General features: G+C 44.2%; 1 non-coding gene across 1 annotated transcript; it reads left to right on the top strand.

Annotated features, from left to right (window-relative positions):
* The first annotated feature begins 5,782 nt into the window (after positions 1 to 5,782).
* Positions 5,783 to 5,935, top strand: MIR172A (microRNA MIR172a). The gene has a single exon (NR_126885.1). It is a non-coding gene; the product is annotated as a microRNA MIR172a (primary transcript).
* Positions 5,936 to 13,151: the final 7,216 nt, after the last annotated feature.

Raw genomic sequence — 13,151 nt, 5'->3', positions numbered from 1 at the left:
ATTGTGTATACAACACTGTAGGCTTGTAGCCTCCATTATTGGGCATATTAATCAATTTAGAAGTTTCACAAGGAACATTATTTTAGTATTCCTTAACTACAAACCAGTACGTACCTACCTGAGATGGAGTCTAGGAATCTTTGGGGACAGGAGGCAGACTAGATGCTAGATTTATAAGTTTTCGTCGTGGGCGTGATCAATAAACTAACGAGCTAGTCTACTCATGATCGATTCCTGCAACAAATAAAAATCACATTCGATCCGTACAGCTCTTTACATAGTCTAGCTTTAGTGTCCAATGTTGTATCATCGAGAGCATCAACTTTTGATGTCATCCATGTGGCTGCACTTATCTGCCAAATCAGCAAATGAGACTGATTGAACATATATGAAAGACTATTTTGTGTGTCTTAGCTAGCTAGCCTCTTTAAATTTTAATCAATCAATTATATGCCTTTTTGGCTTTCTTTTTAGCAGAGAGGGATGTTCATTTATCTCCACAGATGAGCAACTAGAGTTCCCTTTATAAAGGGAATTATTGTAATTGGCCGCGATAAAAGCAACGATTTCTCCCATTTCTCATAATTAAGAAAAGGAGAGCCGCTAATCCTTAGACTTGACACAGATGTTCATGTTAGTCCACTCGACTTTTAAATGTTTTAATTGGTCCAACTAACTTGGCACTTGGGCCTAGGTTAGTACAAATCCTCGTTTGGAGCGAGTGCACCTTTTGCCAGTAGACCCTCTTCAAACAACTTATTTTTCCAAAACCCCTTCAAAAATATTTATAATTTGTCAAATAGGTCCTCAATTCCCCATACCTCACTTAAATCCCACCCCTGCACCCCAATAGCCAAATTCCTATAGGTTAAAAAACAAACCGTTCTTGAACCTTGGTGCCCAAACCCATCTTGTGCTCATCTACAACTAGCAGCAACCCTCATCAACGTCGTCGCTGCTCGCAAGACCCCGTGACGGCCCATGTTCGTGACCCACCGCCACCATCCTTCAACGGCGAGTACATGATGGAGGTGCTAGTGTTTTATGATGGGTATTTTCTTAAACATGTATAGGAAGGTGTAAAGAGAGGAATTAAATTGATTTGGCAAACTATCTACGCTTTAGAGGGTTGTTTTCACAAAAATACATTGTTGGAACAGGGCCCGCTGGCAAACACGACGCTCCAAACAAGGATTTGGACTAAGTTTACAGACTAGCGACGATGCATTTAACTTGTTAAAGATGTTAGGACATGATGTGTGAGAAGAATATTGGCAAACTATAGATTACCTGTAAACTAGTACTGTAGTTATCTCCTGATGCTTTGATGGTCTACGGCAATTAAGTTGTACTGACAGAGCAAGAAGATAAGTTGACTTGAGGAGTGTGAAGATGTCGGCATGATCCATGGGTCTGAACCCAAAGAAAACCAGGAGGTGTAGCTGTGTAGCGTGCTCAACACATACCGGGCCACGCATGGCTTTAATTAGTCCTAAGCATCCTGCTTAGATTACTAATTAATCACCGCTCCCATAATGTGAACGCCAGCTATGCCACGTCCTCCGAGATTCGAGCCACGATCGGTTTGCTCAAACAAGTGACCGTCGAGCAGACAATAATTTTTAAGTAAAATGTATAGTACGTAGTTACCAATTAACCAGCAGAAGAAGAGTACGAGTCAATATTACACAAAAATTACACGGATAAGTTGTCAATTAAATTCTCTGCGTGCACATGAAATTTTCTGAATCTTACAGGTAGTAGTAATTTTTGCGAAGTCCTAGAGAAGTCAATTCTTATGTAACCTGATTAATCACGAATAGCTAGATCTGTAAGAGCACCACGTTGCTTGGTTGGATGACCCTACCTAGGAGTGAAGGAACAAATCAAGGACATTAGATAATTAGTGGTGGAGTATTTATATATACGTTTTGTTTTAGGAGAAGGAGATCGAATTAAGGTGTTGTTATAATTTGTGGTGTGTAGAGAGGAGTAGCCGTACTTAGGCATGTTGTTCCGGGCTGGGCAGCAGGGGACCGTGCATGGTGGCCATGGCAGCAAGCAGTACAGTGCCACCGAACAAACAGCTCAGGCTGCTCTGCAGAGCAAATGGCCTGCCCTTGCTGTTGCACCTGCACCTGCACACCGCACCCCGGCCCAATTCATTTTCCTTTTCCTTCATCTCTAGTTGTACCTTTAAAAAAAAAAGTAAAGGAAGAACAAATCCATATGTCTAGATCATTGCTTCCATGAGGGAAATAATAGGGGCCGGTTTCATTGTTTTTTCTGTTAACCTCCCTCCTCCTGCTGCTGATGCTGCTGCTTCTTCTTGGAAATCTCTATGTTTTGATACAATAATTTGGATGTGGGGTTCATGTATGCATGTAGAGATAATGTAATATATATCTTAGCTAGTAGTTGATAATTAGGAGGAAACAAAATCTAGCTGGATTAACTATTTCTCTCCGGGGTGGTAGCCCCAGGTGAGGCGCACGCACGCAAACCCATACATGTCACACATCACTGAGGAAATGACTGGGACCTTAACTTTAGACACGGACTGACCTGCTGCATGCTTGTGCATTGCCAGTCACCCTCATGTGTGTGTGAGTCCTCATGACTGCCACACATTTTGCCATTGCCATCATGTAATTGATACTTGCACATGCAAAACATCCCCCCACCCACGATTATTGCTAGCTCTTCCTAATTAAGATTGTTGAACATCTTAGATGCCAATTTGATCCCCTAGGTGGTGCATCAGCTGATGCACATATACTCGTATAGTGTACAACCAATTGGGCGACATAGATCTCGTAGTTAAAATGATAGTGGCTACAGATATCCTAGGTCTTGTTGATAGTGGGTGTGTCTAGGAGGATGGCTAGATACCTAACTGTTTCTTTGGAATGGTTAGTTACCAACTAACTATTTCTGTACGGCCATGATGTATGATAATTTTAGCTTTTTCATGAATTATGTGTTGTTAAAAGGATTACATATGTATCCATTTGAATACGGTCGACACAAAGTGCATATTCATAAAATTATATTATGTATTGTACTATAACTTTGTTTACGAATTGGCCAGGATCTTGAGGGGGGCTAGTAACTCTGATACCCATCGTCACCAAAATTTTCCAAATTACAAACGAAGTTTGACATAATTTGTTGATTTTGCCCGAGATGGGTTTGTCCCCGTTGAGTAAGCCTTCTCGGAGCCGGGGTAGAAGTAAATTTGGTTACTGTAATTTTCCTATCAGTAAAAATAACACCGTGACTTTTGGAGTGCACACGGTCCCACTATTTAAGCCTCTTTAGTACTCTTTTTTTTCTCAATACATGACAATATTAAGTTTATTTCAGGCAATGCTTTGATAAAAATAATACTTTGTCAATATGTGGTTTTCATGACATTAAATTTATATCACTAGATTATTCTTAAAAATGCTTATTGATAATCATGGTTTCGTATAACATAATCACATATTAATGCATTTATTCTTAATCAAAACCTAATTAAGGACTCTACGATTCATTATATCTCATGTGTTTTCTCTTGGTCAATGGTATATAAATGTTTAAAACACAATCTCCCCAGTGTGGTGTTTCTTGGTGTTTGTATGTAGTGTCCATAAAACAATTTATATAGATTTGTGCACTTTAATCAAGACAGCTCTCATTGCTAGTGCCTGTCCACCCACATTGGTTTAAGAGTAAATGAGTCTAATCAGTTCCGGCTAGGTGCTAGAGCCAAGAGAACAATGAACTATGTTCAGGAATAAAAAAAATATGGACCATATATATAAGCGAACGGAAGGAGTTATATAATTAATATTTAGTAGATTTGTGAGGGAGATTGAATGAGTTGTGTTGATTTGTGTGAAGATGCGGTATTTAACACTAGCTAAATACCCATGCGTCACTACAGATAAACAAATTTAAATACTCATTATAGATAAAGTAGACTAATAAATCTCCCTCAAAAATTATATTAAAGTATCACTATTATATATTACCGGCATTTTCTACTCCCTCAACTTTACTATGGCAAGCATCGCCATCCAATAGATTCAACGTTTGCATTAGAAAGAGTTGAGGAGTTTATTTTTGACAATAAAAGAGTGATGAGCATGCAAGTGACGGATTGTCGCCACCGATTGCCTCTTTTATAGGAGTAAAGATAAGAGACGGTTCACCTTTTCTCCTCATTGACTATATGTGCCACATAGAAATTAAAAACAGTGAATTACAGCTAAGAGACGGTGCCATGTAGTTAGGAGCATCGGGAGAGGTCTAATATGCCATGCATGTATTGAGAGAAGGAGGGGATAGTGCAATTTTTCTAGCATTTATGTGTATATACCATCATAATGCCCATGCATTGCTACGGACCAAAAAACACACCGCATAATCATAAAGAATGTTGTAATATCATCTATTATCTCAGGTCGCTTTTTTGTTTTGTTTTGTTTTTTTGAAAAAGAAAGGTCTCGTCATCTCCGATTTCTACTATCTTAGGTCATATAATTCATATTTGTTCTTGTCTCATTGGTTCGAGTCAAGCCAACAAGTGAAGCACGCAGTCTCAAGGAGCGACGGACCGCCGCCACCAACTGAGTCTAATTTTAATGGAGTAAAGATATCGCATTAATGCGTGAATGCCTCTCGCTAGCAGACTTGAAAGTAAAGATTCCGGTGTATATTCTATGAAGTCATTATGATTACCATTATACTATGACTAATTAAGGAAGAAGAAGCGAAGAAAGAGACAGAGTGTGTGTGTGTGTGGTTGTGGGTGGCGCTGTCATATGTGCCCCTGTGAAAACGACTGTATATTAGAGCTAACGGACCAATCCAATTAACGCGCACCCCGTTGGTCTCGTCTGAACCAGCAATCCAACTGCTCCCCCACCCCCTTCTCTCTTCTTCTCCATAAGCCAGGCTTTCACATTCTCCGGCCATGGGAGAGCTTGACAGAAGCTCTAGCTCTCTACCTAGTACACAGCTACCTAGCTCGATCTACTATACAAGCAGGCTGTCATAAGCTTTTAATTAACTCTCTGCTGCTCGTTCTCTCCATCGATCGATCTCTACCTATGCTCACTCCTCTGCAAGATCCAGCCGGCCAGCTAGCAATACTACTGTTCAGCCTTTCCTCTCCAGCTACCTATCTATCTAGGGTTTCTTGGGTGTTGCTTCCCCCCTCCTCTCTTGTTCTTAGGGCGCCCGGCCGCGCCCCTTGCTGTTATATATATAGCTAGCTAGAGTAGCACGCTCCCTTTGCTTTTGTTGAGGTGTATGTCCATGCCAACCAATGGTCTTAACCTACCTAGAAATTTAGCTGCCTTCCTCTCCCCTCCTTGATCTAGCTGCTCGATCCAACACTCTACATATGTATGTTGAGAATTTGCCCCCCCTCCCTTCCATCCTTAATTAGCCCTTCTTCTTCTCTGGCTCCGGCTGCAAGAGGGAGATAGTTAGGTAGATAGACAGATCGATCTGGCTGCTAAGCTAGCAGCTGATTCTTTTAGTTTCTTGTACATGTTCGATCCCCACCTCTCACGTTGCATCTCCTATGTTTAATTAGGTGAGCTTGTCTTTAATTATTATGTCTCCCGGTCTTCTTGATATACTCCAGTCTGTATAGCCATACATCCATAGATCGATGTGGAATCGATCCCCTTGCTCTTCTCCAACCCACACACACACACCCATAGTACTCCTCCTGTATAATATCGCCATGGCTGTCTGAAATATATGAAGAGCAGATCAACCGACCAGGCGGCACGCACAGTCGGCGCTTGCAGGTGCAGCACCACCAAGATTCACATCGGGTTCTCCAGTCGTAATTAATTAACGAGGAGTACAACCATGATGAGAATCTTGATGATGCTGCATCGGCAACCGCTCGACTACTCATCATATCGTCAATTGAGAGAATCATGCAGCATCTGGCCGGCCGGTCGATCGGTGTGCGCGTGGTAAGTACGTTCGATCTCGCCTTAATTAATCCAATTCCTTGACTCCATGATCTCAATTTGGCTCTTCTTCTGATGATGATGACCGCTAGAATTCCTTAATTTCTCTGTCTTGCAAAATTTTGGTAAATCTGAAAAAAGCTCGTTTGACCCAAAAAGAAAGTCATCACTGGTCAAATTTTCTCTTTTGTATCTAGCAAGAAGTTTTAATTTATTTTCGGTTGAGGTTTTACAGTATGAGGTAATTAAGTATATCGACACACGCATTTATGTGCTAACTTGGTCTGGTGTGTCTGCTCCTCCTCTTATTAATCTCCGGTGTCTTTTACTACTTGGGATCTCCTCTTTTTTCTCTCCTCTGATCTGATATATATGGTACACAATATGGATTTTACTATGATGCATGATTTAAGCTTGGTCGACTATGCATGCATGCCCGTGATTTTATGATGTATTGGAGTAGAGCGAATATGTTTGGAAGTTTCCTCTGTGGCGAGTAAGCTCATCAGTCCATTAATTGGCACCATGTGTACACTTGTGCAATGTACCGTAGCTTGCTAGCTCATGCTTGTGACAACTAAGCTCACCGGCCAGTTTGCGGTTTTGTTTGCTCACGATGACGAATCGTCGACGCTAGCCAGCTGATTTTTCATTCTTTCAGATGCATGCTTGCATAAAATTAACAATAAGTTAATTTGAGTTTGCAGGGAGGAGACAAATTAAGCTAATTGAGTTACACATCCATGGTCAATTAGACAGGTAAATTAATGCTTTCTAATCAGTACTTCCTGCAGACACATACACGTACTTTAATTGTTTCCTAACTGTACCCAGCTAGCTTTCAAGTGTGCTTATCTGCACTAACCGCATCGATCCTTGAGAATGGCCGGTGTTATGCTAGTCCATCACATACATATATATTCCTTAGTAGTATATATGTATACATGTGTACATCAGACAACAAGCATGTACGTACACCTTGCATTCTATTTCCTTGCTAATTAAAGGGGAGACATGTCCAAGAAAGACACACATGCATGCACTTTGAGCTATGGCCAGCCCGAGTATATGCTTGCTGTTTCAATATTCTGCTGCGGCCAGCCAGTGCTACCACCGGTATTTTCTTTGGCATTTCAGAAGCTTTAATTTTTTAGAAAATGGAAGATCTCAAAACTTCGTTAACCCCCGGCCCTGCATCATAGATGCGTATAGCCAAACTTATGACATATATACTCCCGATCCATAATTTTTTTTAACGGAGGCAAAAGCTTTGCCTCAACAGTACTACCACCTGTATTTTCTTTGGCATTTCAGAAGCTTTATTTTTTTAGAAAATGGAAGATCAAAACTGTGATGAAAAGGGAAAAAAAATCAGCGTCGCTGATTTATGGATAGGAAGGAGTAGTTTATTGTACGCGGCAAAACTGCGACCAAATCAAGAAAGTATGCTGACAGGGCCACACTGACTCTGAGCAACACCTTTCAAGCTAATTAAGGATTGAACATGTATTTGGCTATTTGCTATCATGCATGCACTGCTAGCTAGTCGAAGATGCACTCTTGGTGATTGATAGTTCAGCAATATGTGTCTGATCTGTCCCTTATAGGCTGTTATATATAGTTTTCCCTCTTACCAACAAGAAATATTACTGTACATATTTTAATTTGTGCCTGATGGCTGGTGCCGGCGTCATCGACCTGTAAGCATATATAAGCAGTGGATCAGTATTAAAATTCAGCACATCTAGTTGATGGATTGCTGGCCGGCCTGTGTGATGAAAATCATAAAGCCCTGTTGAACATAGATTTTTCAGGCCAGGCCGTACAAGACTGCATCATGGATGCAAGAACCTACAGTGTCTAGCTGGGATCGATCGAGATCGATCAGGGACGCCGGTCGATCACTGGCTGGATGTATGGTCGATCGAATCAATTTAGTGGACCATTGCAGATCGAGGAGCTAGGCTAGCCAGAGGGTGTATACTCACGTAGTACATTGCTATTATTGTGGCCATGGAAGGGGACCAATATAGTGCAGTGAGCAGATGCAGCAGAGGGCCGCCCGGCAAGCCTCGCAGGATGGTGGTACAACTGTCTCATCATCGATCCGTCCATCAAAGGTGGTGAATTTTTCTCCACCTTTTCATCTCTGAAATGACGGTCGCTTTAGTAAATCGATTTTACCTGTGGGTTTGCTGCTTTGCATTCCTTCTCTCTGCATGAAGGCTGCAACCGGCCGGCCAAGTGGCCAGCTAGCTGCAGATCAGTGCACCTAGACCGGCCGGCCATCCTCTCACTCTTTAGCTGATTTCATCCATGTCAGTTTAGACTTTTCTCATCTGATGTACTCGGTTTCTAAATACTGCACTAAAACAGCGACAAGTATTTAGAAACCGAGGGAATAGTACAGTAAGATGCATACTTGCTAGAACTGTTTGTTTTCAGGAGTACTAACTGTACTGAATCCATATACATGTATGCACGCAGTTGCTGCTTAATCCACCCTCTTGTATATACAAGATGCAAGCTCGCGAAAATCGATGTGATACTTGCTACACTAAAAGCCTAGAACAGTAGTTTTCAGGAGTAAAACGTGGGATCATTAAACTAACTGTCCAGATATGCAGTTTAATTCTGCTTGCTTGCAATTTTGTCTAATCAGAAGTCGCTGCTGGACATGATGAACAGGCCGGATCCGGAGTAGCAGTACTAGTTAACAAGGTTCAAACCAGCAGTGCCAAAAAGGTACGCTAACATAAGTTATAAGTAGAAAGAAAAACAGCGGTGAACACTTAGTTAGGATTACAGTCTTGGTCTATACCACTACTATAAAACAGTTTATATCCAACGGCACATCAATAACGGGTCCGGCGCGACCGACACTGATGAACAACATCAATGTCGGTCGTGGCAGCGACCGTTACTGATGAACATAGCGGGCTCCGCCCGTCCCCGCCCAGCCACATATCTGTGGCAGTCGCGCGAGGCGACCACCACCGATGAATAATCATAGCTCGCGAGTTACATCAGTGACGGTCGGTTAAGAGGCGACCGCCACTGATGAACCATGCATCAGTAACGGTTGCGCTAGGCCGACCGTTACATATAAACGGTTGTGCCCACGATTATCAGTAACGGTCGTGCAAACAACGACCAACACTGATACTCTTCGCGGTTTAAATATGCTGGGCAGAGCCACAGCTGGTCGCGTCGCGCGTCGTAACGGACCAGCTGCGGCACCTCCACTTCTGGCGACGGCAAGGTGCTGCCCGATGATGCCATGGCCGCCGGCGAGCCCCACAGGTAGCCCCTCCTAGCTCCCTCCCCCTTCCTCCTCTCTCCCCCCCCCCCCACCGGCGGCGGCACCTCCATGGCCGGCGGGCGGCCATGGCTGCCGAGCTCCATTTTTGGAGCTCCGGTGGCCGGCGAGCTCCGATTCTCGACCCCGAAGCTTCTCTCTACCTTCCGATCTCTCTCTCCCTCCCGATCTCTCTCGCCGGCCTCCAATTTCTCTCCGAAGTTCCCCAATTTTAAATTTTTGAGCTCTGCGGCCGCCGGCCAAAATGCGGCCTCCTCGTCGTCGCCCGGAGCTTCCCTCTCGCTTGCGAGCTCTCTCTCCCTCCCGATCTTTCTCGCCGGCCTCCAATTTCTCTCTGAATGTCTCTAATTTCAAATTTTTAGTTAGCTCCGGTTAATTAACACATTAATCTCCTTGTCAATGATTAGGCTAACTATTTTGCTTTGTTTGTTTTCTTGTGTATTGTGTTGTAGATCGAAGGACCGTTCTTGGATGTACGCCAAGGAAAGAATCAATGCTCGATGGATAACCGAATGGACGGTCTTTTTTGGAGTCGCGAAAAGTGATATGGAACGAAAAGGACTTTTGATGATGCGTTGTCCATGTCGCAAATGTGGAAACACATGCATGATGAAGCCTGAAGATGTTCAGATGCACGTGCTGGCATCGGGTTTTGTGGAAGGTTATTCTCGCTGGACTTGTCACGGGGAGGATGCGGTTGATGTCGATAGCGATAGCGAAGATGACGATGTCCTGCGGTATGATCTGGCGAATGATTTCGAGGAAGAAACAAGGGTCGATGAGGAGGCTAATGTGGAAGGTGAAGGAGCTCCACGTGGCAGGATTGCCGAAATGCTAGATGACCCGTACCTACGGGACCAGCTGGAGGACCCCGAAGATGAGGCAGAGTCTGCTCAGTTCAAAAAATTGTTGGAGAACGCAAACACACCCTTGTATGATGGAGCTGGCGAAAAAAACAACGTGTTCGAAGTGACGCTCGAACTTTTGAGGCTGAAGGCAGCATCATGCTGGTCAGACAAGGGCTTCACGAACTTGTTGAGTTACCTTGCTTCGGTTTTTCCACAGCCAAACAAGTTGCCCAAGAGCACATACGAGGCGAAGAAGATTACATGCCCGCTCGGATTAGATTGCGTGAAACATCATTCATGTCCAAACGACTGCATGGTATACATTGGAGAGTACGAGAACCATGAGAGCTGCCACATATGCGGTCCATCGAGATACAAGAAGAAAAACGCTAGAGCTGGTGAAGACGATGGGGAAGAAGTGATGAAGGGCAGGCCGGCAAAGACTGTCTGGTATCTTACGACAGGTGGCCGAGTTGAGCCTTGGATGCAGAACGTTAAGGACGCGAGGTATCTCGTCTATCACGATCCGGCGCAGGCTGCATTCCATCCTGACGGGCACTACCGTGTGTAGGAAGCTGGGGTCCTAAGACACCCTGCCGATGGGACTCAGTGGAGGAACTTCGACACGGCATTTCCAGATTTCGGGGCAGAGCCCAGAAACCTAAGGCTCGGTCTCAGCACTGACGGGATAAATCCTTTCGTAAACATGAACAACAAGCACAACACATGGCCAGTGATCTTGTCTGTCTACAACCTTCCTCCATGGTTAATCATGAAAAGAAAGTACATCCACATGTGCATGCTCATACAGGGTCCAAAGAAGCCGGGAGCTGACCTAAATGTGTGTCTGCAGTTAGTTAAGGATGAGCTGAAGCAGCTTTGGAACCCTGGCAGAGTGGTTTAGGACGCAAACAGAAGGGAGTACTTCACGATGAGAGCAGCGCTTCTGACCTGCGTGCATGACTACCCCGCGAATGGAAATACTTCATGCCAGGTGACACATGGGTACAAGGCATGTACAAAGTGCGGGGAAAACACGACATCGGAGAAGTTGCCCGCTTCATCCAAAATTGTTTACATGGGCCACCGAAAGTGGTTGGATGCTAAAGACCCTTGGAGGGATGACAAGGAAAAGTTTAATGGGAAGACGGAGCACGGGACAGCGCCGAAGGAGAAGTCTAGTATGCAAATCCTCGATATTGTGAACGATCTTGAGGTTGTCCCGGAAAGATTGCTGCGAAAAAATATAAGGAACCTGAAGGCATCGTGTGGAAAAGGAGGTCCGTATTCTGGGACCTGGAGTACTGGGCACATTTGGAATGCCACCATAGCATAGATGTCATGCACGTGGAGAAAAATGTATGCGACAGCGTGCTGGGGTTGCTGATGAACATTCCAGAGAAGACGAAAGATGGACCCAATGCACGGAAGAACCTGGAACTCATGTCTATCAGGAAAGAATTGTGGGGCAAAGATCAAGTGTCGGCAGCCGACAAGAATGGTTTCGTGACGGTGACCACGCGGTGTCGTCTTGCATGTTACAACCTGTACAAAGACGAGTTGCATAGGATGTGCCAGTGCCTGCAGGGCATTAAAGTCACATCGAACTACTCGTCGAGCATCAAGCATGTAGTTGACATGAAGAGTCACAAGCTATCTGGCATGAAGTCTCACGACAACCATGTCATACTCACTCAGTTACTTCCAGTCGCAATCAAAGGTATCATGGAGCCGCACGTAAGGGAGACAATCATGAAGCTTTCTGACTTCTTTGACAGCATCTTGCAGAAGTTAATCACCGTTAGACGATGCCAGATACTGAAGGATAGTATGATACAGATTCTGTGCGAGCTCGAGATGTTCTTCCCTCCATCATTCTTCGATATCATGATCCATCTAATGATCCACATATGCGATGAGATCTTGTCCCTAGGGCCCTCGTTCCTGCATAACATGTATGGCCCTGAACGATACAACGGGGTTCTGAAGTGGTATGTTCGTAACAGATCGCGTCCGGAAGGTAGCATCGTGGAAGGCTTTAGGGCAGAAGAGTGCATCGAGTTCTGCACGGATTGGTTGGCCGATCAGAAATCAATAGGTGTTCCCGAATCACGGCACAAGGGCAAGCTCGATGGCGAAGGTGGCCTTGGACATACATACCTTAATGTCTATGGAAGAGGAAGGGAAGCTGACTTTGAAAGAGCACATTTGGTTGTGTTGTAAACTATCGATTGCTGCCGGCCTTATCAGGAAATGCACATGAAACAACTGCGAAATGAAAACCCTAAAAGAGGAGAAGTCTGGATCCACTGGGAGCACAATAAAACATTCGCAGCGTGGCTGAAGAATTATTGGTAAGGCAGGGAGACGACCAATGTATCAGAAGAGACGGTTGCATGTTTGTCACGGGAACCTGCTTACCACGTCTCTACTTGGCAATCATATGCGATCAAAGGTTATAACTTCTACACTACGTCTCAGGACCGTAAAAGCACGTATCAAAATAGTGGTGTAATCATGACTTCTGAGACCGCGACCGACGACAACAGCAAAACCAAAGCGTTCTTCGGCGTTATCGAGGAGATCTGGGAATTGGAGTACTCGATCACAAAGATCCCAATGTTCCGTGTAAGATGGACCAAAGGTGACAAAGAAGAAAATCACAGGTTCATGACGATGGTGCTACCTCCTGAGATCCCTCGTGAACAAGTTGACGTGAGAAAAATCTCGGCAAGAGAGAAACCATGGGTCTTTGCTAAACAATGCAAGCAGGTATTCTACATAGACGACCCGGCAAATAAACGCCGCGTCGTACTTCACAAGAAGACTACGAAGGTTTCCATGATCTAACGACCGCCGCAAATGTCGAAGAAGCGGAACGCACGATATTAACGAGGAAAAGGAGAGAGAAAAGAAGAAGTGATGGGAGCGAGAGCGAGAAAATACCACAAAAACCCTACCTCAGAAGCAGTTCTGCGAGGAGTCAAGTTATGACTTACCGAA

Source organism: Brachypodium distachyon, chromosome 3 (assembly GCF_000005505.3).
Source record: "Brachypodium distachyon strain Bd21 chromosome 3, Brachypodium_distachyon_v3.0, whole genome shotgun sequence".
In the NCBI taxonomy this organism is placed as follows: domain Eukaryota; kingdom Viridiplantae; phylum Streptophyta; class Magnoliopsida; order Poales; family Poaceae; genus Brachypodium; species Brachypodium distachyon.
Note: the sequence above shows the minus strand (reverse complement) of the source record. Positions and strands in the feature narration are given on the sequence as shown.